At 37.5% G+C, this 26,697-nt stretch overlaps 1 long non-coding RNA gene across 16 annotated transcripts in view; it reads left to right on the forward strand.

Moving 5' to 3' along the window:
- Positions 1–26,697, forward strand: part of LOC115031543 (uncharacterized) — a 513,648-nt gene that overhangs the window by 112,352 nt on the left and 374,599 nt on the right. For 13 of the 16 annotated variants that reach the window (XR_015047929.1, XR_015047933.1, XR_015047920.1 and 10 more), the window contains exons 4-9: positions 1,559–1,694; positions 5,494–5,862; positions 8,462–8,553; positions 23,913–24,208; positions 24,766–24,930; positions 25,043–25,123. This is a non-coding gene — a long non-coding RNA (uncharacterized LOC115031543). Of the gene's footprint in view, positions 1–1,558; positions 1,695–5,493; positions 5,863–8,461; positions 8,554–18,993; positions 19,064–23,912; positions 24,209–24,765; positions 24,931–25,042; positions 25,124–26,697 lie in introns of those variants that run through there. The other 3 variants (XR_015047922.1, XR_015047926.1, XR_015047935.1) reach the window with 3 other exon arrangements.

Below are 26,697 nucleotides of genomic sequence, written 5' to 3' on the forward strand. Positions count from 1 at the left end.
ACAGCACAAGAAATAAGCAAGGGAAGATGTGTTCTAGGTGCAGAATCTCCCTTTGGTCTTAATAGATCTCATGTTAAAATTACCGGAAGAAAACATGTTATCTTCACAATAGATTGCATCATTGCTCTTACAACAATATGCCAAGCTTGAACAGGTGGTTACCTCTGTACTCACAGCGCCATCTAGCTTTCAACAAAACAAAAACATTGATGGAAACCTCTACACAAGGGGACTAGGAGGGGAAGAGGGGAGTGTGACCAGTTATTGGGTAGGAGAAAAGGGCTGAAGCCCTGAGGGCCAGCAAATATTGGAGAAAGGCAACCCTGGAAGGTAGGAGGTGGAGGGATCCTCCAGAATGTAACAGAGACCTGGGAGCTGAGAGACTCTCAGAACTCAAAGGGAGGGACCTTAGATGAAATGCCCTACAGTAGGAAGAGGGAAAATGTAGAGCCTACCTCCAGCACAAAGCAGGGCATTAAGTGAAAGAGGGTTTGCCATCCCACAGTCAAAAACTCTGACCTATAAGTGTTACTGTCTTAAAGAACTACAGGGGAATAAATAGAGAAGAGCCTGAGAAAAAGGAGGTCCAGTGACAGGCCCAAATTGGGATCCAGCTGAAGGGGAGGCCCCAAGGCCTGACACTATTACTGATCTATGAAATGCTCACAAAAAGGGACTTATCATTATTGCCCTACAAAAGACACAACAAGCAGCTGAAAGAGTCAGGTGCAGATATTTACATCTAATCAATGGACAGAAGCTGCCTGACCCCTGTGGTTGAGTTAGAGGTATCCTGGAAGAAGCTGAGGCAACCCTGTAAGGAGGACCAGCAATCTCAATTAACCTGGACCCCCCAAATCAATCAAACACTGGACCATCAACCAGGCAACATACACCAGCTATTAGGAGGCCCCCAATACAGATACAGCAGAGGATTGTATCAATCAGAGAAGGTGTGCCTAACTCTTAGAGACTGGAGGCCCCAGATAGTGGAGATGTCTGGTGGGGTGGGGGTGGGGGGGACATCCTTGAGGAGGCAGGATGGAAGGGAGAAGGTATGGGATGTTGAATAATCAGAGGGAGGACTGGGATAAAATCTGGAGTTAAAAAAATTGAGAGACACAAGTATAAAAAATAGTTGTGCTTATTTCAATAGGAATTAAAGTCATTTCAACAAAATTTAAATCTCAAATCCCAAACATAATGTCTTATTTCTAGAGAAGATATCTAGTTTATGCTAGCTTTCAGAACATGCAGTGTACTGATGCAAGACACTCTTTGCTGTCACATCATACATCAATGGGTAAAGAGTTAAAGGTTAATGAAAATTCTTTGGGTCTGACTGATTAAAGAACAGATACACAGAGATATTTTGCCTTTGCACATACAAAATGAAAATTTACGAGTGAAACTAATTTAACTGACCATTGTATATATGTTATTTTTGATGCAGTATTTTCTTGCACACACATTTCATTTCAGTTACACTAGAATTCATATAATCAACATTTCATTGGCCCAAGGTTTGAGTCTAATTGCCTTTAAAACATTCTTTTAGATGTTCCTCAACTGAAGAATGGATAAAGAAAATGTGGTATGTCTACACAATGGAATGCTATAAAGCTATTAAAAATCAAGACATCATGAATTTTGCAGGAAAATGGATGGAACTTGTGAACATCATCCTGAATTAGGTAACCCAGGCTCAAAAGTATATGGATGGCATGTACCCACTTATAAGTGAATATTAGCCATAAAATATAGGTACTATTCTACATTCCACAGACAAAAAGAAACAAGGAGGAAGGCCCAGGTGGGGAAGCTTGAATCTCACTTAGAAAGGGAAATAAAATCATCATAAGAAGCAGATGGAGAGAAGGAAATGGTAGGCATAAAGATGGAGAACTGAAACGAAGGCTCAAGATCAGGTGTGGGGAAGGACAGGAGAGATGCCTAGATAGCCACGAAAGTGAATGGAAATCTATAACTGACTGGGGTGAGGAAGGAGGGCATCTTCAGGACAAGACAGAGTTTTAGGATAAGGGAGACACCCAAGAATCATTGTGAGTGGCCTTAATTGTAACACACTACAGAGGGGATATGGAACCCAAAGAGGCTACATCCTATAGCCAAGGAAGAACACCAGTAGAACGATAGAAATAAAAAACAACCCACAAAATTTTAAACCCCAAATTTATCCTGTCTACTATATCTCCAACCCATAATTGTTCCGGTGTGAAAGAATTACAGGGATTTTAATGGAGAGGAGACTGAGAAAAAGAAGGTTCAGCGACAGGCCCAAAGTGGAATTCAGCTTAAGGGGAGGTCCCAAGGTCTGACACTGTTACTGAGGCTATGGGTCACTCAAAAAGGGACCTAGCATGACTGCCCCTCCACAAGATACAACAAGCAGCTGAAAGAGTCAGATGCAGATATTTGCACCCAACCAATTCAACCCTGTGGTTGAATTAGGGAAGGCTGAAGTAAGCTGAGGAAAAGGGCCATCCTGTAGGTGGACCATCAGTCCCAATTAATCTGGACCCGTGAGATCTCTCAAACACTGGACCACTAAACTGACAGCATACACCAGCTGATATGAGACTCCCAACCCATATACAGTAGAGAACTTTCAGGTTTGTGTTCATTCAGAGATGATTCACCTAACCATCTAGAGACTGGAGACCCCAGGGTATTTAGAGGTCAGGTGTGGTGTGGGGTGAAGATATCCATGTTGAGACAGGAGGTTAGGGAGGAAGTATTGGATGTGGAACAGTCAGAGGGTGGATTGGGGATGGGGTAATAAAATATGGAGTGTTGAAAAAATATTTTCCAACTATTAAAAAATAGAAATGCAGATACAGGGGATGGGCTAGATACTGAGGAGATAACCAACCAATAATGAGCTCATCTTAAGATCCACCCCTTGGGCAAGTAGCAGTCTATTAATGATACTCTGGTATGGTTTCAGATAGGAGCAAGTTGTCCTCTGACATGGTCCACCCAGCAGCTGACCCAGACAGACACAGACACCCACAGCCAAACAATGGATGAAGCTTGTGGCTATTATGGAAGAAAATGGGGAAGAATTGGAGCCAATAATGGGATAGAAATTACACAGAAAGACCACTGTAGTCAACTAATCTGGACCCTTGTGGCTCTCAGAATCTGAACCACTAACCAAAGAACATACTTGTGCTGGAACTAGACCTCCCCTTACATAACACATGTAACAAATGTGCAACTTGGTCTTCATATGGGTCCTGAACAACTGAAAAGGAAGCTAACTCAAAAGCCATTGCCTATATGGGGGATGTATTCTTACAGCTGAGCTGCTTTTCTGGCTTCAGTGGGAGAGAAAGTGCCAGATATTTGAAATGACAGTTTGAGGGGGGGATAAATAGGAGGGCCCACCTGCACAGAGAAGAAGAGGAGGCAGGTGGGGCAGGATAAAGAATTGTATAAAGAATTGATATACTAGTGTGATGGGGGCACTAGTGGGATATAAAGTAAATAAGCTTTAAAAAGTAATAAATTAAATTTTATAAAGAATGATAATTTTTTCAGGACTCCTAGAATCACATGGGTTTTTCTTTTTTGAAACTGATATATATTTTATGTAATTCTCAATATCAGCATAACAAAAATTTAAATTAGACATAGAATTCTTTTAACATTCTCTTTCACTGAAATTTATGAAACAGGTGATTTTGGGATGGTGAAGTGTCAACCTATAATTCAATTTGTCAACAAAATAAGAGCCAGGGAAGGAAAAAAAGTCCTAGTCTTCATAGCTTGGGCCAAACAATCAAATATCCCTATTTACTTATCACAACTTATGTTCATATAGCCTATATGTTATAAAAAGGCTTACAAACAAGGAGATAGATTAAGATTGGATGGCAATGTCTCATTTATGAGAGGAGAATCCATGGTCTTTCACTCTGTATATTGTCAAGATATGGGTCTTTGTATCTAGTCCCATCTCCTGTATATGCTAGCTTCTGTGATGACAATGGTGCAATATACTATATTTGTATTTGGGGTACTGGGTAACTAAGAATGAGGTGTTTGTTTGTTTTATTTTTTGTTTTTGTAGTTCCTTCCATTTAACTATGAGTTTCATTATATTTTTGAAATAACTGGATAATATACCTTTTGTAATATACCATATTTTTATTATCAATATCTCCACTATGTATAGGTATTTCTAACTACTGTTAATAATACAGCAGCACTGAATAGTAACTAGTAAGGAATGCTATAATATGATATGTACTCCCTTAGATATATGCCCAACAATGATACACCTGGAACTTGAGGTATAACATTTCCAGATTCAAAACAGAAAACTACACTGATTTTCAAAGTGGCAGTACAAGAGTGTATTCACACCAGCAATGCATAAGGATTCTTATGACTCACCATCCTCACCAGCATATGTGGTCATTCATTTTACTGGTCTTGGCCATACTGATTAGTGAAAAATAAAATCTCAACATGGTTATAATATTCATATTTCTGATTACTAAAGATGTTGAACATTTCTTTAAGTGAAACCAGCACTTGAATGGTTAATTATGGGTAATTAGAGGAGGAGATTTATATTTGAATACCAAAAGGATAAGTAGGTGAAAGACATGGAAATTAGAGGTACAAAAGACAATGAAAAGATTAGTATTCATAGAGAAACCATAGCAAATAGAGCACCCAAAAGCTTTGAAGCATAATTCAGATGGGGGTACTAAGCAATTTCAACACACACATACAATTTTCTGATTTAATTGTCATAAAAAAGGCCAGACAGATTATGAATACAAATTTGTTAATAAATTTAAGCAACAAGTAATTCATAATTGGGGGATGAGAAACCATAAGTGCTAAATATCATGGGCAGATATTTAATAGGGAAAATACAAAATCTGATAGTAGGGAAATTAGCCTACTTCAAAGGAAATTGTCGTTAAAAATGTATTCTCACAGCAGAAAGTCCCTTCAATACTCACAGATCCTAGACACAGATTTCATTGTTGCCCTTAAAACCTGAAGCCAGGTTTGAAGGAGAGATTACATCTGTGCTCACAGAGCCATCTAGCTCTCAATGAAACAGGAAGGTTGATGGAAACCTCTACAAAAAAGAAGAAAGCAATCTCAGGAGGGAGAAGGAGGGAGGGACCTGGGTGGGAAAGAGGACAGGGGGACATGATCTGGTATTTTGTGGAGGGAATAAGACTGAAGCCCTGAAAGCCAGCAGAAAGAATGGGAACAGGCAACTTCAGGAGGTAGGAGGTGGGGGACCATCCAGAATGTATCAGAGTCCTGGTAGCTGAGAGATTCTCAGGACTCAAAGGAAGGAATCTTAGATGAAATGTCCTACAGTGGGAAGAGGGAACTTGTGGAGCCCACCTCCAGCAGAAAGACAGGGCTTCAACTGGAGGGGTGGGGTTGCCATCCCACAGTCAAAAATTCTGACTCATAATTGTTCCTGTCTTAAAGAACTTCAGGGACAAGAATGGAGAAAAGCCCAAGGAAAAGGAGATCCAGTGGTAGGCCCAAAGTGGGATCCTGCTGAAAGGGAGGCCTCAAAGCCTAACACTATTACTGATGCTATGGAGTGCTCACAAAAAGGGGCCTATCATGACTGCCCTCAAAAAACCTAACAAGCAGCTGAAAGATGCAGATATCAGATGCAGATATTTACACCCAACCAATGGACAGAAGCTGCTGAGCCCTGCTTTTGAACTTGGGAAAAGCGGGAAGAATCTGTGTAGGAGGGTGACTCTGTAGGAGGACCAGCAGTCTCAAATCACCTGGACCCCCAAGATCACTCAGACACTGAGCCACCAACAAGACAGCATACACCAGGTAATATGAGGCCCCCAACACATATACAGCTAATCACTGCATGGTCTGTACTCAGTCAGAGAAGATGCACCTAACCTCAAGATACTGGATGCCCATGGAGTGGGGGAGGTCTGGTGGGGTACGTTTAAAGGGTATGGATATTCTCATGGAGATGGCAGGGGAGGGATGGGATATGAAACAGTCAGAGGGTGGATGGAGGAGGGGTATAACATCTGGACTATAGAAAAAGGTTAGATACTTTTTTATAAAAGCACACAGATGGACCCAAGAATATGAAATAACTGTTTTTTTTTTTCTACAAAGGATTTAATGAATCATTTCAAAGCCAATACCTATACTTTGATTTCTACAGGGAACATCTAATGTATGCTCACCTTCAGAGATGTGGGAAGAATGATGCAGTTCTCTGTTAGCTGCCACATCACATTATATACAAATTCGAACAATAGTTAAAGTTCAATGAGAACACTTTCATGCTGACTGACAGAAATAATGAATGGAGAGAAATACTTAGCTAGGAGTACATACATAGTAGAGATTTAAACGTGAAAGTGATTTAATTGACCATTATTATGTGTATGTATTTATTCTTCATTTTGTATGGACATATTGGATACAGAAATTATGGTACATTTACACAATGGAGTACTACTCAGCTATTAAAAAGAATGAATTTATGAAATTCCTAGCCAAATGGATGGACCTGGAGGGCATCATCTTGAGTGAAGTAACACAATCACAAAAGAACTCACACAATATGTATTCATTGATAAGTGGATATTAGCCCAAAACTTAGGATACCCAAGATATAAGATACAATTTGATAAACGCATGAAACTCAAGAAGAATGAAGACCAAAGTGTGGACACTGTGCACCTTCTTAGAATTGGGAACAAAACACCCAGGGAAGGAATTACAGAGACAAAGTTCGTAGCTGTGATGAAAGGATGGACCATTTAGAGACTGCTGTATCCAGGGATCCGTCCCATAATCAGCTTCGAAACGCTGACACCATTGCATACACTAGCAAGATTTTGCTGAAAGGACCCAAATATAGCTGTCTCTTGTGAGACGATGCCGGGGCCTAGCAAACACAGGAGTGGATGTTCACAGTCAGCTATTGGATGTATCACAGGGCTCCCAATGGAGAAGCTAGAGAAAGTACCCAAGTAGCTAAAGGGATCTGCAACCCTATTGTTGGAACAACATGATGTACTAACCAGAACCCTGGAGCTCTTGTCTCTAGCTGCATATGTATCGAAAGATGGCCTAGTCGGCCATCAATGGAAAGAGAGGCCCATTGGACTTGCAAACTTTATATGCCCCAATATAGGGGAATGCCAGGGACAAAAGAATGGGAATGGGTGGGTAGGGAAGTGGGGGGCGCTATGGGGGACTTTTGGGATAGTATTGGAAATGTAATTGAGGAAAATATGTAATAAAAATATAAAAAAAACATATTGTCTTCCAAATATTTCTTTTTAAATTTCAGTACCCTCTGATTCATATAACTAACAAGACTTTATTAAATGAAAATTTGAAGCTGTAAGAATGGCAACACACAGTCAAGAAGGAAATAGTAGTATTTCTGGCAACAGTAATTGAAAATGCCTTCTTTAGAGATGATGATTAGCTCTTCCAGATTGGCCCAGGACATGTGCTAATTTTCATTAGGGCAGAAAAACTAGATCTGTACAATTGTGGTGGGAGTCTTTCTGAAAGGAAGACAGTTCTCCTGGCAGGTAGATTCTCTTTATTTCTCAGTGCAGGCAGTGCTGAGAAGCCAGGATGAAGATAGCCCATGCCTCCCTAGGTTTCTTTGTTTTGTATGTAGGACAAAACTTCCCCTCCTTAAATAGACCACTCTTCAATTGCTCCTCATAGCAAAGTCTTCAACCTGTATCCCAGCATTAAAAGGGCTCTATTTAGATTGCTTGTTTATGTTGAAGTCTTTGCTATGTAACTTTCTACTAACATCTGATAAGCTAAGTCTTTCCTAGGATAAACAATTCTGTTTCTAGAGTGTCCTTTGGTCTTTAGTTACAAAAAGTATGGGTTTAATCGAAAACTTTGAAATCATGTTAGTCAGTTTTAGTGTTAAATTTCTTTTATTTTACACTTAAAATTTTCTACTATTTGTTTTTAAATTCTTCTCTCATTCATTACAAATCCTATGCTTTCCCCTCCCTCCTCTCCATGCAGTCCTCCCATTATATTTCCTGTCATTCACATCCACTCCTCCAACATAATCTTCAAAAAACAAAACAAAACAAAACAAAACAAAACAAAACAAAAAGAGCAAATTTCTCAGCAATATATCAACTAAACATGTCATAACATGTTACAATTAAACTAGGAACAAACCCCCTAAACAAGGCTGGGTGATGGAATTGTTCAGTGATTTAAATGGTCTGGATGACCTAATTGAAAGGATGCATTAGATTTCCTTGTTAAAATTATTATTTAATCTCATTACTGGACTATTTTGATCAAAGTATTTAGAAATAGAGCAAATTATGAAAGATAATTTCTAGGCAATGCCAACTGGTATAAACACACATTAAAGTTACTATGTCCATTTCCTTTCTCTACCCTCCAGCAAAAGCTTAGCTCCTATTGCAGCGACCTGAGCCAGTCAGTAGACCAGTGAGAGGAAGTCATAAAAGCACTGCACATTCACACCTGCCTCTGGTGAGTGAAAATATGGTGAAACTACAAGGACAAAAGTTCCTTTTGGGATCAGCCTCCACTGGTGTCAAAAATAAAAGTCACACTCATCGTCTTTAAGTTACTCTGGTCACTGGAGAATAACCAAATGCTTTGATTTTTTCATATTTCGGATATTGAATTTCATCATTAGAATCTTGAGTTTTCAATAATAATAATATTAGAAATCCTGCCATTTTATCTTAATCTTGTTTTCTTTAGACATAGATTTAAAAATGTGTACTAACAAAAGTTTTGCTTTTGTAAATAGTGACACAAAGAGTTCAGTATTAATTCAGGGAGTAAGAAGTCATGAGTTAATTGGACCGAGTTTAAAATGAAATTTTTCATAAATTTTTGAGAGGTTTGTAGAAAATTTTAAAAATATTAATTTCAATCTGACTCCTTAAATACAATGGTTATGTCTAATACAGGATGTTTGAATCCTAAGGTTTTTTTAATACTTTTGCCAAAATGACTCTAAACCAAAATATGAGAGACAAACTCTTATAGCAGATATTTACTTTAGTGCCACATTATCCACCTTAAAATATTATACCAATTACCTTATGTTTGCATGTTTGTTCTCAATTATTTTAAGCAGTTTGTGTTTCTTTTAATATTCATTACAACTTTTATATTGTCAGTAAAGCTGTTATTTATGATAGCAAAAGAAACTTCAACATAGTCTTCTTGAGACTATGTTGTTCTATTGTACAAAGTACAGCATAGGATCTTGGCAATTCATTTACAGCCATAGGGCAAGTGAAGGGGTCAGTGGACAGAAAATTATTGAATACTGAGGAAGACTCTCTCAAGAACGATCAGAGTGATGAGACATCATCTTGAAAGGGGGAGGGATGAGAAATATATTCAGATGAGTATGGTGGTGGATTATTTCTCATTGAAAAATGGTTTTTATTAAGGTAGAATTATAATGAAAGTACATACATGAGCTAAAAATACTCTGAATAAAATTTAATTGTGGAAAGAATGTCATTTTTAGGACATTTAAGTGGTTTGTTGTTGTTCTTATTGTTTCTGCATTTTTTATTATTAATTACTTTTTTTACATTTCAAACTTTGTCCCCTTCCCAGTCTCCCCTCTGCAAACCCCTACCTCATTCACCTCCAATTTGCCTCTAAGAGAATGCTCCCCCACCCACTCACTCCTACCTCACCCTTCTAGCATCTCCCTTCGATTGAGCAACAAAACTCCACAGGACCAAGAGTCTCCCCTTGCAATGATGCCAGATAAGTCAGTCCTCCACTAAATATATAGCCAGAGCCATGGACTGACTCATGTATACTCTTTGGTTGTGGTTTAGTCCTTGGGAGTTCTGAGGCATCTGGTTAGTAGATACTGTTGATCTTCCTATAGGGTTACATTCCCCTTCAGCTCCTTCAGACCTTCCCCTAACTCTTCCATTGGGGTCCCCAGGCTCATTCCAATGGTTGGCTGTAAGTATCTGCATTTGTCTTAGTCAGGTGCTGGAAGAGCATCTCAGAGGACAGCTAAACGAAGCTCCTATCTGTATAGCACTTCTTGGCATCTGCAACCCAGATGTCCTTTAACGGAAGAATGAATACCAAAAATGTGGTACTGTTACACAATAAAATACTACTCAGCTATTAGAAACAATGACTTCAGAATTTTGCAGATAAATGGTTGGAACTAAAAATATTAGCCCAAGTGAGATAACCCAGACCCAAAGGACATACATAGTGTGTACTCACTGCTAAGTGAATATATTAGCTCAAAATCTCAGAACTCCCATAATACAAATAACAGACCATATGAAGCTTAACAAGAAGGAAGGTCAACTTGTGGATGCTTCAATCCCACTTAGAAGGGGGAACAAAATCATACTGTTTCTGTTATGATTACTTTCCCTTGTATTGTCCGGAGTCAATCTCTAGAAGTTTATACTTTTGCAAATGCTCTTCTGGTGTTTAACAGTGTCATTTCAATAATTCAAGTGTGTTTAATAAAATATTTCCTTTTCTTTCTTTTTTATTTTTTGAGACAGGGTTTCTCTGTATAGCCCTGGCTGTCCTGGAACACACTCCATAGACCAGGCTGGCCTTGAACTCAGAAATCTGCCTGCCTCTGCCTCCTAAGTGCTGGGATTAAAGGCATACGCCACCATGCCTGGCTAAATATTTCCTTTTCAAATGTATCTCCCATTTCTAGTGAACAACCATAATATTTTTTATAAATCTTACCATCAAATGTGAGCTTTACTGAAATTGATATGTTTTCCTCTTGTTCTCAATATCAGCATAGAAAAATTAAAATTAAAAATCAAATTACTTGAACTTACCATTTCACTGGTTCTTCTTTTTTATTTTTTTAAGAAAATTTTCTCATTTATTAATTTTGTTATATATTTTCTTTATATACATATCAAATGCTATCCTGAAAGTTCCCATACCCTCCCAAGGCCCTGCTCACCTACGCACCCATTCTAGGAACAAACAAGATACAGTTTGCAAAACACAAGAAAATCAAGCAGAGGGAAGACCAATGGGAGGATATTTCATTCCTCCTTAGAATAGGGAACAAAATATCCAGGAAAGGAGTTACAGAGAAAAAGTTTGGAGCTAAGATGAAAGGATATCCCCGGGAATCCATCCCATAATCAGCCACCAAACCCAGACACTATTGCACAATGCCAGAAAGATTTTGCTGAAGGGACCCTGTTATAGCTGTCTCATATGAGGCTATGCCAGTACCTGGCAAAGACAGAAGTGGATGCTCACAGTCATCTATAAGATGGAACACAGGGCCCCCAATGGAGAATCTAGAGAAAGCACCCAAGGAGCTGAAGGGGTCTGCAACCCTATAGGTAGAACAACGATATGAACTAACCAGTACCCCCAGAGCCCGTATCTCTAGCTGCATATGTTGAAGAAGATGACCTAGTTGGCCATCACTGGGAAGAGAGGCCCCTTGGAATCACTGGAACTTCTGATACAAGAGAGGAGGTATGCTGAGATCTGTCTCAGTCATAAGAGCCAGCCAGCAAGTTGTGGATATAGGGGAAAGAACTGTGTCAGTCCTCATAACATAGAGTGACACAAATTCTATGGAAATGGTCAATAATTCATTTTGACGTTTATGTCCTTATGTCAATAATTTCCTCATAAAGCCTATGATGTTAGGACATAGTTCATATAACATTTTTTCATAGGTTTGTATCACTTTCACCAGATGAGGAAAGTATTTTCTCTTTTCTGTTAGAAATTCATTTCTCTGTGCTTTTGCAATAAATCCTCAACTTGTGGAAAAATTGTTTAGACTGCTACATTCTCTGAAAGTCATAGAGGCTTCCAAAGCATTTATATTAAAATTTATTGAGGCTAAATGTTAATACTTATAATATTGTCATTAAAAACAATGCCTTTGCCCTAAGGGATTTCTCAGAAATCAAGAGTGCTTACTACTCTTCCAGAGAAACTGATCAATTTCCATCACCTACTTTACTCCTTACCATGATCTGTTTTACCAGTCACAAGGGAACTGAAGCACTCTTCTGGCCTTTTCCAGACCTGAAAACATATGCTCCATAGACGTGTATTCAAACACTAATACAAGACAACAACTAATAAAATAGAATTTTTGAAAACTCACTCTATGCAAGTGTCATAATTTTCAGAAAATTGAGTCTATATCAGCAAAAATTATTTATTTTTAGGATTTTATTAAATTTTGGAATTTATTGTTATTCAATAAATTCTGACTTTGTGAGTTATCAAAAATGTCTATCAGTGATTTCGTAGTATGCTTATGGCATAGAAAAATCCTAACTATACATGCTTTTCCTACCATATGGTTCTCTCCACTTTTGCTGGAGGAGATTAATCTTCTGCAATGGTATTTCCTGAAGAAGATGATTAGAAATGCAGTGAAAATGATTCTATTGATATTTCCTGACAAACCATCTTTGTTTACAAACTAATAAAAAACTCAACTCACTGTAACATCATATACATGAGTTTTACTCATTATGGATTGCATTATGCTCTATGTGAACTTCTGGTAATTCCTAATTCCTGTAAATACAGGGCTTGGGGAATAGGTATAAGGCTGGGTTTTAGGGAAATAAACTACTAAAGAAAAGGACAATAAGCTAGAACCTGCATTGTACAGATATTCTGGATTTCATATTGCCAATTGCAAATTTTCTAAAAAAAGGTTTATTGGTTGGCTAAGCAAAGAAATTAAAGATGACTGATAGGAAAGAAATCAGCAAGAATTGACATTCCGTGATTTCAAGGTTAGTCTCTTTGGAGGCATTTGACCACCATCATCTGTCCAGTAGGACATCACTAAGCATTTCCAATTATGTCTGCACACATTGTGCACCTGGTGAGAACATTGGTGGAAATTTCAAGATATTTTTGAAACCATATGATTTTTTGATTGAATATGCTACCAAAAATCTACCGTGGTTAAAAAAAGAAAACTGTATTAACATCAGAATTCTTAGATTTCTCTTTCATACTCCAGTTTCTCTTCAGCTTTGGCATCAGTGCTGCAGGGATTTAGATCATCTTCGGCTGTGCCTTCACATGGTGAAGAAAGCTTCCTACTCTACTGAAAATGGAACTCACATTGTTGACATTGGTTAGGCCTATTGCACACAAGCCAAACTAGTAAGGTCCAATAATGACATCATGTACCTTAATTAGAATGTTGATCTTATCCTCTAAGACAATCAAATTGTCCCTCGCTGCATCCTAGTACAGGCTGAGTACAGAATAGATGCAGAATATACTTAATGCTCCTGACATAGTGTTAGTCACTGGAAGTGAAACCCTCATCTCAAAGCAGCACCCCCTGCCTTCCCTTTGAAGCACCAAGCACCTTGGTGGCATTAGACATATAGCATTAGGATCTGACTTAAGCTGCTCTGTATAGTAGCATTTTCCCATTGCTTTCTCCACTGGAAAAAAAGCTCTCTCAAAATAGCTGTCTATTTGGTTTCACCAGCACATTGTTTTTGGTTTTTATTTTTTCCATCTCTGTCATCTGTCCCAATCTCACCCCTTCTCCTTCATTCATATTGAATTTGTCATGGCTATATTATGTACTGGATATGATGAACATTAAAACTGCCTAAATCCAGTGGAAAACTTCTCAGCCATAGCCCTGGCTCAATCACTTGTAGAGCCTTCATTTTCTCTGCAATCATGCAAGGAATATTTCTTGCTATTGATTTTATTTGACCATCATTTTCCTTCCAGATTTCTTGAACAAAAAATAGTTTTGTTCTTTCTACTGCAGAACATATTTCTCAGTCCATCCTCATTATCAGCTTTGAAACAATAAGGGTCATTGAACTTTGTAGTTTTTATTTGGAAAATCTACTTCTTGATGACCAGTGTGGGTTTGTCACAATCTGTATTAATCAGCCCTGCTTCGTCTGAGTATTCTTCTGCTTTGTAGGAGAACACTCATAGAGGACCAGGGGAGTGGGAGAAGGGAGATGAGATGGGGGTTTGTGGAGGAGTAATGAGGAAGGGGGATATCTTTTTAAATGTAAATAAATAGAATAGTTAATAAAAATATTAAAGAGAAAACATATTTTTTATAGGATCCCATTCTTCAAAATGAGATTTCAGAATTTTATAGAGAATTTGGATTTTTTAAAAAAAAAACATTAGATTTTTAAAAGATACTGAATTATTAAAGTGTTTGAAATGTCCAGGGTGTGAGACTTTGTAAGTCCTAGTATAGATACATTTGCTATTCAACCTTTGGTAAAGAACTGACTACCACTCACAAATTTTGGGTTGATCTTTATCACAAATGAAGGTCATATTGTACACATAAGAATCTACAGCATCCAGAAGGTAGAGGAAGAAAAATGTGAAGCTTAAAGTCAACCTAAGCATTTCTCATGACAGCCTGAGTCCATTGCAGAATAAAGGTAATAAAAGATCTGTGCCGTTATGTGCTGCAGACTTGTAACTTGCTTTTTATTTAATAGGCTTTATATAGAAAGTATTGACTTGAGACTCAGAAGACACTTTGAACTTTTAACAATATTCATTCTCTGAAAGACGATGAGATCTTTTAAAGTTTTACAATATACAATTTTATTATGATATGGTTGTGAGACTGTGATAATAAGGTGTACAGTCAAGTGTTTTGAATGAGATGCCCACTATTTGTCTTGAATATTCAAATACTTTACTCCTAATTGATGGCTGTTTTGGGAAGATTAGAAGATGCAGTATTGCTGGACAAAAAAATATCCCTGGGGATATCTTTCTATCTTTCAAAAATCTCATGATGTTTCAAAGAGTTCTCTCTTCTTCCTCTCTGTTGTTTGAGATATAAGCTGCTGCTTCAGCAACCAGTTGCTTGCCACTCAAATACAGAAAGACTGGACATAATCTTTTGCTACTATAATTTTAATTTTATTATTTATTTTTTGTTGTTAATACAGGGTTCAAAAATGTAATCCTGGCTGTAGTTAAACACAATATGCACTCCCTACATATGCCCTAAATATATGTGCCATGCTGCCTGGTCTTTTTTCACTAAAATTTTAATTGTAAATATAATTAATGATTAAAGCCAAATGCACATTTTAAATGAAAAAAAAAAGATTCATTGTATATTGGCTCACATTTGTAATCACATCATTCAAGAGATATAAACAAAATTATTACTAAATGTTTGATACTATCCTTGCCTACAGAATGAGACTCCTTCTCAAAATTCCAAAAAAAAAAAAAGAAGGAAAAAAATAAGTAAAGGAGAAGAGGAAGAGCTAGAGGACTCTAATATTCAGATATAATGAAAATCTCAAGAGACATGAGTTAAGTCATTGTCACATGCAAACTAGAATTCTCTGGTATGTGAATGAGTGAGTTTTGAAAAAGCTGAGCATATAAAATTAGAGTTCTCTCAAGAAAAACAAAAACAGTATGTACACAGTAATGCACCCTGCTCTTTGGGTCAATTTTGAGGTCTATTAATTTCACTTTGCTACAACTCTTCTACGTGCCCATGTTACATAGTCCTTGAATTCAGCAATATAAGTCCTCTTCACTATATCGATATGGTAATCAGTACACAGAAATTTATATAAGTTGTAACGATAATACTGTCAATTCTATAATTAGAATCAAATGCAGAAATTTTAAATGCATGATATATATACATAGAATATCATAGTATAGATTAATTCATATATCTTATACAAGTTTTTATCCTTAGGTATTATTGAAATAGTTATTCTCTCTTTCAACTTGATGAGATCTAGACTCATCTGTGAGACAAGCTTCTACCATGATTGAGTGGGATTAGCTTAACTAACCTAAATTACGTAGGAGAATCTGTCCTTGTGGGTAGCACAAAATTGAGGAACCTTAAGACTCTCTTCTTCACTAACAAGTTGGATTTCTGTGTCCCAAGCAAGAAGTCTAAAACCCAAACTATCGATTGACATTTCTACATACATACAGATAATTACTCATTAATTTTTAGAATAAAAACTGTAATTTATTTCAAAATATAGGACTTTCTCTATGTGTTTTCAGCATCCTAATGCCTCCTTGACTCTTATTATATTAAGAGCTGCAAAATGTCTTTGATTCATTTTCTTTTTTAGCTAACCATATATAATCCTTGACTTTTGTCACTATTGTATAAAATCTGTAAGGTAGATTAACTCATGATAAAGCAATCCTATTCTTAATATGCTAGGAGGCAGATGAAAATAGAATGCTTTAAATTCAAGGCCAATCTGTTCTACACAGTATCTCCCTGGCCAGAAAATGGTATCGATGCAAACATTGTCTTTAAAAATCATAAATCGGTCTGTCTTATTGAGTACTTGTTTCAAGGCATCCTCTCACAACTTTCATAAAGACAACACTACTGCATTGTAGTTTCATTGTCTTTTTCCTACTAGGAATCTATATTTGAAAGGTATCTAAGAAGTGCAAGATGACAGAAAATAGTATCTTTTCAGCAAGATTTATACTCCTCCACCACTGGCAGATGTTCAGAGGGACTGATATCCAGGAGCAGAGCCTGTTTAAGGGTAGTCATCTCCTTCTCCCAGTATGGCATGAATTCATATATTACTATACCTATCTGTTCATTCGTACACTGCAGCACATTTAGACACACAGGGAGCTTCTGAAAGTTCTACCATGGGAAAGTAAGCAGGGTATTTAAATTTGCCTTCAATGCCTACTATATATTTTTGTAGAGCTCTTTCCTTCCATAATTTTATAATGAACAGTATAGAGTGTGCAAATATAAATCACAGTTTGATGTGTTTCATGAAGCCATGGAAATATTTTTGTGGAATGCATCCCTTCCTCTGAGGTACCAGCCATAGGATGGTTCTAGTATAGGATAGAGTTTATTTGGGGGTATAGAAATGGGAGTTGATAAGTAGTAGAGACCGAGAGGAGGAGGAGGAGAGACAGACAGAGAGAGACAGAGAGAGAGACAGAGAGACAGAGACAGAAAGACAGAAACAGATGGAGAGAGAGAAGAAGAGAAGAGAAGAGAAGAGAAGAGAAGAGAAGAGAAGAGAAGAGAAGAGAAGAGAAGAGAAGAGAAGAGAAGAGAAGAGAAGAGAAGAGAAGAGAAGAGATCAGCCAGGAAAACATGGAAAGAAGAGAGAGGAAGAAAGAAAATGTGCAGGCAGAGGCAGAGAAAGAGAAAAGATGCCAAATTGTCCCTTTTATTACAAGTCAGGCCTAACTGGCTCTTGATAATGACTATTGGGTAGAGCCTAGAAGAAGGAATGCTAGCTAAGGTGCTAACATTTATCCAGTTTTGTTTAATTAAAAAAGGAGAAACTAGAGAGAGGTGGTGGTGAAGCAGGAGTAGGGTCATTGCAATCTTTAGTTGTTTCATTCTGACTTTGCTGTGATAAGTGCCTGGGAGCCTGAGAAAATGGGGATGGGGATGTTGGTTAAGTCTTCAGAGAGTTGGATGTTTCCTTGCTGTCCATGGTCTGTGGGGCCTTCTGTAGATAAGAAAGTGCAGGCCCAGAAGAGTGTCTGTTTGTGAGAATAAGCTAGAGATGCTGCTCTTCTGGAGCTGTCCTGGTTGTAGATTTTGAGTAAATGCCTGGATTTTGCAAAATGCTCAAACACACATGCACATAACACGCGCATGCACACACACACACAAAGACACACACACACACACACACACACACACACACAACTTAAAAAATATAGTTAAGTTGCTTTGGTAGTAAACATTTTCTTAGGTGTATATTTAAATCCTTTAGGTCTTGGTGGTTGAGATGAGGGGAGATCCAAATCCAGGGAACAGGAGAGAACTACGTAACAGGTAGAAACTTAGGCTATTGATTGGCAGATGGATTCTGTTTGGTCCATGAGAAGTAGGTGTGAGTGTGTTTCCTGGAGCTTATAAATTTACAAAAGAGATGTTTGTTAACACCATGAACAGTGTTTAAACATAGGTTAGGGAAGATAAAAACCTTTTGTTGAGCACAAGGAACAGGAAGGGCTTTATCCTTCCCTCTAGGGGACTGAATGTATATAATGAGAAGATTTTTTAAATTTACATTTAAAAAACAATAAAATTTGATAATCTTGTAAATATGATAGTTGATCATATAAAATTATTATGAGAATTACCTCAAGTCTATTTTAACTAAGACAACCAAAAGAAACTTAAATGTGTAACTGTGAAAGCTGATAGTGTACAATTATCATGAGAAACACTTTAAGTATATAATTAGAAGATGATCAAAGGAAACTTAAAATTTGCACTTGTGATTATAGAAGTTGTGTTAGGTTAATTTATCAGGACTCCATTGATCCAAATTAGAAATTAAATTCTTAAAGTCTCGATGTAACAGTGGAATAGTAAGGGGAAGAAATATGAAACTTTTAGTCACTGGAAACTGAGTTTAAATAGAAAGTAAGAAGAAGATTATCACTGTGAAAGATTACATCTGAACTTATATATCCTTTATCATGAAGTCTATGAGAAAGGCACACCTATATGTCTTTTTGATAAGAGATCTGATAATCTTAACTTTTTAATGAGTTGACTAATGAGCTAATATGGTGGTGGATTACCTAGAGCTAAGGAAGTAGAGGTCTGTTTTCTAGCTGTCAAGATGACATTTGTTTAGCTGTCAATGTAATAAAAAATTTGAGAAGAATAAATTATCACTTAGATGTCATATACTAATTAAACTGACAGAGGGTAGTTTATAGTCCACTACCTAAACAGTTTTCCCAGGTCCCTGTTGTCTCTATCACATTTCAGGCAGAGGTAGTCTGTCCATCAGGCCTAGAAGATGAGAGATTAATACTCTAGAGGAAGAATTCGGGAGCAATGACTCACCTTATCTTAGGCAATATGTGGCACTTAGTTCTCTGGGTGTCATGTATTTGTCTATAGATTGGGCTGAGCCCCGGGACCAGGCAAGGAAAGAGAACAATCTCTCACAGTGGACATCATACCACAATCCAGGTAGAGTTACTTGTCCCTGTGTCTGTATCTTCTTGGAGACATTATCGGGGTTCACTGTTAGGATTTGGAGGTCTCTCTGTCATAGTAAACTTAAACACTTAATGTTATATTTAGCAAATTTCTGAAAAGATCGAGAGCTTGTATCTATTAAGTATATCTGAATTAGGCAATTTGGGTCCGGTTTTAATTATTTGTTCTAAGTTGTATCCAGGAAACAATGAGAGTACATTTTAACTTGATGACTGTAATGACAGCAGCAAAAACAAGGCTTAAATATATATTTAAGGCAGTGATCATTATCATTTTCATTGTTGTGAATCTTTACATTAATATTAAAATTCTTATTTACAAAGGCAGGATAGAAATGAATATAAAACTTTTTCTTAATTGTTAAGTGTCTTTGGTGACTTTAAGTCAGGATGTTCCCCTAAAGACAGATGTGAAGTAAGGACTGCCTATAGCAAAGATGTCAGATAGTCATGAGCCAGCCTACAAGCAAGATAGCCCTGAAGTTATAGCTCCAGCTGTGGAGGAAAATCATGTGTTTGTTATATCTTAGAATGGAATGACACTTATCTGTAGAAGCATGGCTATATATCAGCAGAGACAAACAAACAAAGATACAAATAGGAATGTTCTGTCTGTTAGACAAGGCATTATGTGTAGATCTCTCCCTGTTGCCACAAGCAGCCTCTACTACCAAGCTGGTCCTAGCAGCATAGGCTGAACAGCACAGTCTAAGTGGTGGACAGTGGTATCTGAGGCAGGCACATGGAGCATTTCTGCTCCTCTTTCTCCCACAACAGCTGACTTAAACCTGGTGCAGATCAGAATGAAAACGAATCAGAGATAAAAATCTCCAAGGAAGTAGACATTTAAGACTGCCTGTTGGAGCAAACAGCTGGTAGCAACATTTGCTACAGAATGAGTTAAGTCTGAAACAAGATCTCAGAACCATAGGGTCAGAGAACAGAGGGAAAGCTAGTTGGATCAAGGGAAAAAACAGTTGGGAGGAAAGGTGGGCAAAAGCCTGCAGAAACAAAAACCTGCCAGTGTTCAGAACACTGGTAAGAGTTGTAAACATCTTTTTTTTCCAATGTGCAGCTAAGTGGCTATTTAGAGCTATTATCTTGCAGGTATTGGGGCCAAATTTACCCTGTGAATTTGGAAGCCATTAAGACCAGGAGGCATTGCAATATGGAGCTTGGAAATAGCAATGAAGCCATTGCCTTTAAATGAGGATAAGAGTTATTAACCTTATCACTTGTGGTGTTCCAAGGATAACTTAATAACTAAAAATGAAACGAGCAGCCAGACTAGATTATCAGGTCATCAGGAGGTAACTTGGGGGTTGAGTTGCATAGATAGCTCCTGAGCTGTGGGGTCAGTGCCCAAGGTAGAACACTTTACCTAGGCCTAGGATTTTCCAGCAGTGAGAGAGAGAGAGAAAAAACCATTTCAAGTAAAAAAGGGTGCTTACTCAAAGTTAGAGCTCCTAAAATGAGGAGTCATCCAAAAACACAGTCATGTAGGCTATGAATACCTCTGTGGCCAAACACTAGAGGAGGTAGATGCAAGCTCAGTAGCGGCCAGGGGACATTTACTCTGATGTGTGTATGTGTGCGTGTGTGTATGTGTGTGTGTGTGTGTGTGTCGGGGGAGGGCTTACCAATTTACAGGTGTTTGGATAGAGAGATATATCAATCCAATGGCTGGAATGTCCATGAGGTGGCAGTAAATTTGAACCTGCAAATTTGCAAATACATGTTACTGCAGCAAATAATGTTTTTAAAGCCAGGGATATATTTTTGTGGAACACAATTTGGTGCGATGGGTTGTCTCAGCAGGAGCATGTTGAGGTATTCCTTTCCCAAAAGTATCAGTCATGAGATGGGACAGGTATAGAATAGAGTTGGTTTGGGGACTGGGGAGGGGAGGGAGAGGGAGAGGGAGAGGGAGAGGGAGAGGGAGAGGGAGAGGGAGAGGGAGAGGGGGAGGGGGAGGGGGAGGGGGAGAGGGAGAGGGAGAGGGAGAGTGGGAGGGAGGGAGAGAGAGAGAGTCAGTTGAGGACACCTAGAGAAGGGAGGAGGTAGAAGTAGAGTGGGAGAAGGGGATCAGAGAGATAAGAGGGATATAGAGATATCAAACAGTCCCTTTTATAGCAAGACTACCTGGCTTTAGGTAGGTAACTGATGGGCAGAACCTAGAAGGAATGCTAAAGTGCTAACACATTTGGTAATTCCTTATGCATTTCACTTTCCAATGTCATCTACTCTTTGTCTTCCAGAAAACATATTAATAAGTCATATTTACATTTGCTGGAAAATAATTGTGTATGAACATTTAAAATCAGAAGTCATTCTAGATTTTTGTTTGTACTTTAATTTTCATATTCAGCAGGCATTTAAATCACCAAGGCTTAAAGTTGCATAGAAGAGCCTGAGTGATGTTTTGTGCTTGTAAAAACCAAGTACTGCTCTGCAAGATTTCCAATAACTCCTGTGAGAAATCTCAAAACTAAATATAACTGCAGATCTGGAGACATACACAGCCTTTGGCACCTATACACATGTGCTCAATCTCTCTCTCTCTCTCTCTCTCTCTCTCTCTCTCTCTCTCTCTCACACACACACACACACACACACACACACACACACACACACACACACACCACACCACACCACACCACACTGCACAGAGGCAGAGACAGAGAGAGAGAGAGAGAGAGAGAGAGAGAGAGAGAGAGAGAGAGAGAGATAGAGAAGGGAGACACACAAAGACAGAGAAACAGAGAGAAGAACAGACAGACAGAGAGAGAAAGACACAGAGAAAGATGTATATAAATGGTTAAAAATAATGAAATCTAGGTACCATGGTGACACATGCCTTTCTTCTAGCACTTAAGAGGCAGGAGCTGGATGAACTCTGAGTTCAAAGCAATTCTCATCTAAAAAGTGAGGCCCCAGTCCATCAAATTCTAATGAATAAAACACTGTTTCAAAATAGACAAATGAAAATAAATTTAAACGTACATCAGAGTAACTTTTATTTAAAAACACGGTGAAAAAATTTCATCACTGAATGATAAAACAGTGCTTTTATTAAACAACAAATATTACGTTCATGCTAAGGGTTTAATTTATGTGAACACATAGGAAATTTTAAAGATACACCTAATTAAGTAAAACCTGATTAATGCAGAATGTTGTTAAAGTAGCAGCTTTTAATCGATAGTGATTTCTCCTGATAGTACTACAAGTATCTACCGCTTTTGGACTTTCCCTAGTTTGCTTACATTTTTTCTAAGCACTCTTTCTTTCTTTTGTATAGAAATATGAAGGTGAATATAATTCAATATTAAGTAGTCATCATTGCACAGAAAACACCTTGAGTATATTCCTGACCAATTCATGTAGGGGTTTATGAAGACCCTCCTCTTTCATACTAGCAATAGGACAGCTTACAGCTCATGGCCACCTGCTTTTGTCATTAGCTTTACAAAAGATTTGAATCCCTGCAGCCTGGCAAACATCCAGGCATGCGTGATTGGAAGGCTGTGCAGGCTCTCTAAAACAGGCTGGGGGTTGGGAGTGTGATTAGTCAAGTCAGTGCAGCAGGTCCTGCTCAGAGAAGAGGCAGCCAAAGATGCCTGTCACATCCACCCTAGGAATGGTCAGCAAGGCAATACAGCAAACAAGGTCAGCTCCCACTTTGACCCTTTGTTTCTTTCATAGTAGATTCATAGTAGAACATGATTTGTGCACATTAAGTATTGTAAATTTGTTGGGATTAGAACATTCTATAGATCTCAAGTCTTTAGCTGAAGAATCAGATGAGAAAGCTATGAGATCAGGACCTGGCTTCCTTTGTCCTGTCCTGTGTTGTGTTGTCTGCAGTGCCCCTCCCCTTCAGCCTTCCATCTACCCTGTCACATCAGCTCAGTTCTCTTACAGGGTGAACATTAATATTTCAAAGAGCTGACAGTACTGTGTATTATTGGTGTGTAGGAAAAAGGGCAGTCAGGAATAAAAAAGAACATTTATATTTACAGGGATGTTTCATAAAAATAATATTCCTAAGGGAATTTAAGTTAGATTCTGCCATGCACTGAAGGATGGGAAGGGATGCACTTGAGGGTTAACATATAGATCATCATCAGAGGGAAGACACAACAGATAAAGTTAGTTCCTAGTTTCAGGATGGAAAGGATGATCAGGTACATATGACTTTTGACACTATGATACCTATAACACAGGAAGGGAGAGTCCAAAGTGGCTTTAAGAAAGAGTAGTGGAGAGTAAATTCAGGTGTGTGAACTACCAACATATGAAAACGTGGAGAATATTTCACACACACACACACACACACACACACACACATGTATACAGTGGTACAGAATATACTTTTTTTCTGTGATTTCATAATGTAATCTAGTTTGAATGTTTACAGTCCTTTAGTGTCTTTAGATATTTGTTATTTATTATTATTTTTTATTTTGTAACATTGTTCAGATTAAAAAATAAACTAGTGAATTAGTAAGAACTTTCTTTGAATATATAATCTATTTTTTATTTTGCTTTGTCCCCTGATTTGATTGAAGTTTGTAAGATATTCACAATAGCATGGTGATTTTTTTGTTCATTTCCACCAGATAAATAGGAAAGAGTGTGTGTTGTCTTTTGTTTTTGTCTGTTTGTTTGTTTGCAGGTGTTTTTGTAAGTGTATTTTGTTTTTCATTATAAAATGGTGTTATATTTTATTTTTATTGAAAATTAATTTTAATACAATAAATTACAGTTTTCTTTTTTCCTTCTCCTCCCACTTCTTCCCTACCTCCTTTTCCTTCTAGGTCTAATCCCTTTCTGTCTTTCATTTAAAAAGCACATCCAAATGATAGCAACTAAACATAGCAAAATGAAATATAATAAAATAAACCAAAACCATAATGTTGTGGGTGGAGAATGCAACCTGACAGAAGGAAAAGTACCACAGGAGCAGGAACAGCAGAAGAGAGACCATGGTTAACACATTCAGGAATACCACAAAAACACTAAACTGAATGTTATAACATATCTACAGAAGACCCAGTGCAGTCTATTGTAGGCTCGTGAACAGAGAGGTACGAAGAGGCATGTCCTTTGGCAGGTATCATATATGTTTGTATGTGTTTATGTGTGTATGTATGTATGTATGCAATTTATGTATACATATAATTTATATGCACATAAATAATAATTTATATAATATGTTAATTATGTATATCATTTGAGTTCTTTTGTGATTGTGTTACCTCACTCGGGATTTAATGTATAAATCAGTTTCTTCAAATAGCTGTAACTTAAACAAAGATAGCAAATACATCTTGTTACAAATACATCTTGAAGTCAATTTGCACTAACCTGACTAGAACTTAGGAATTTATAACAATTTATCAAACATATTCATTTATCCAACTGATGATATTCCTTCTCTAAACTTTTGTAAGTTCCTCTTCCACCAAGTCATTTAATTTCATATGCACCTAAGAATGTTTTATTCTCCTTTTGTAAGTGATATTCAAAGATCCTCTCTTGTTCTTACCCTCTCCTTCAGCTCTTTTTGTGTTTGTGGAATATGGAATGGGTATCCTATACTTTCTGGCTAAGATCCACTTCTCAGTGGCTAAGATCCACTTCTCACTATGCATATTCTTTTGCAACCAGGTGACCTCTGTAAGTGTGGTTTCCCTTCCCCAACCCTGGAACCTGCTTGCTCAAGGGTGGAGTTTCCTGCTCATTCCTTCTGCCACGCCCACTGCTGGACCCTGTCACTTTGCTGCTTGGAGACACACACGTGTTCATCCTGCTATTGGATCCCGAGATTGTTTGGTGGGAAATCGGGTTCCCTCCCCCTTCCTTTATAATTGAGTGTCTGAAAAAAGTAAAATTGAGCTTTGATCAGAATGCTGTCTTAGCTGCAATTCTTTCTCTCCCTGCCTAGCCCCTCTTCTCTTCCAGGTTTCCAAAATGCTTTTCCAGGCTAGAACCCAGGCTGTGATCTGCTGGCCGGACACAACATGAAGTATGAAATTTTCTAGTTCCATCTATCTGCCTGAAAAATTCATGATGTCTTTTTTTGTTAAATAAGAGTATTTAGAGTATTCTATTATGTAAGTTAACCTTATTTTTTGTATCTATTCTTCAGGTGAGGGGACTCTGGTTTGATTCTAATTTGTGGAAATTATGAATGAAAGAACTATTAGTATATTGGAGCAAGTATTATTGTGCTACAGTGCAGCATCTTTTGGGTATATGCTCAGGAGTATTACAGTTAGATTGTCAGGTAGAACTATATCCATTTGTTTTTTTTTTTGTTTTTGTTTTTTTTTTATTTAAGAAACTACAAGATTGTTATCCACAATGGTTGTAGATATGAGTAATCAGCCAAGGACATCAACCACTCTCCTTTAAGGAAATATGAAGGAAATTTAAAGAAGGAGTTAGATAAACATAAAATCCTGTAGCATTACAGACAGTACACCATCAGTACTTAGCCTAATTAAACTAAATAATAATTTCTACTGGATAATACACAGGCTGTATTCAGGAACCATGTTAAAAAAAATACTTGAAAGCTGTGGAATTGTGCCTCTTGTATATAAATACTATCCAGATATTCACCAATTTTTGATGGTGTTACACCAATAGCAAAATTCAATATTTATTGACTGAATAGATGGACATGTTGTTTTTAGGTAAGTCATGCCTCTGTAGTTGCCATGTGGCTCCCCAAAGACATTGTTCATTTATTTTATACAATAAAGGCATAACACAGATAGTATGATGCATTAGTTGGTATGATGTTGAGAACTAATTATAAAAATTGATGGCATTAGAGAAATATAAAAATAATTAAATAATTATTTTACAAGTAGTTTGGGAAGAGTTTCCACTATAATTTTCACAACCATATACACTCTACAGATGTATAATACTCACTCCCCACCTCTGGAGATTTTGAACTCTATAGACCTTTCTAGATATAAGCTAAGGGGGATGCTTAATTACAAAAGTAGAGTGATTAATAGGGTAGAAGCAGAGGCCAGATACATCAATTCAGACATTATTGGAATCAGTTCAGAAATTGAAGTAGAGGATAATTGAAGAATTGAAGAGGATATAAGAGGAATGATTCTGGGAGAATTAGTGAAGTTTTTGCACACAAACAATGTTAGTGCCTGACATGCAATATGATGTGTCCAACATAATATATGTATCAAAGACCAACTAAGACACTGCAGGGCAAACTGCAGAAGTCTGAAAGTCACAATGGCATGAGTTAATGGTAAGAGCAGCTGCAGGATGCTGGTCCAGATGATGACAGAAACAGCTGCCTATGGTAGGCAGTGATAAGACAGGGTATGTGGGTCCAAACACACAAACAAACACATAGAATGGTTGAAACAGCTGCCAAGTTTCAGCAATTTGTTTTTTCTCTCAACAGCTATTTAGATCAATTAAGACAAAAGTGTTTGTACTAAAAAGAAAATTATGTCACATCCACAACTTACACATGCCCTAGAGACAGTCACTAGCAAAAGATAATCTTCAAACACAGATTAAAATCTATATTTATGACCTTAAACCAGTAATTAT

This window comes from Mus caroli, unplaced genomic scaffold, assembly GCF_978045245.1.
Source record: "Mus caroli unplaced genomic scaffold, Mus_caroli_1 scaffold_8, whole genome shotgun sequence".
NCBI lineage: Eukaryota > Metazoa > Chordata > Mammalia > Rodentia > Muridae > Mus > Mus caroli.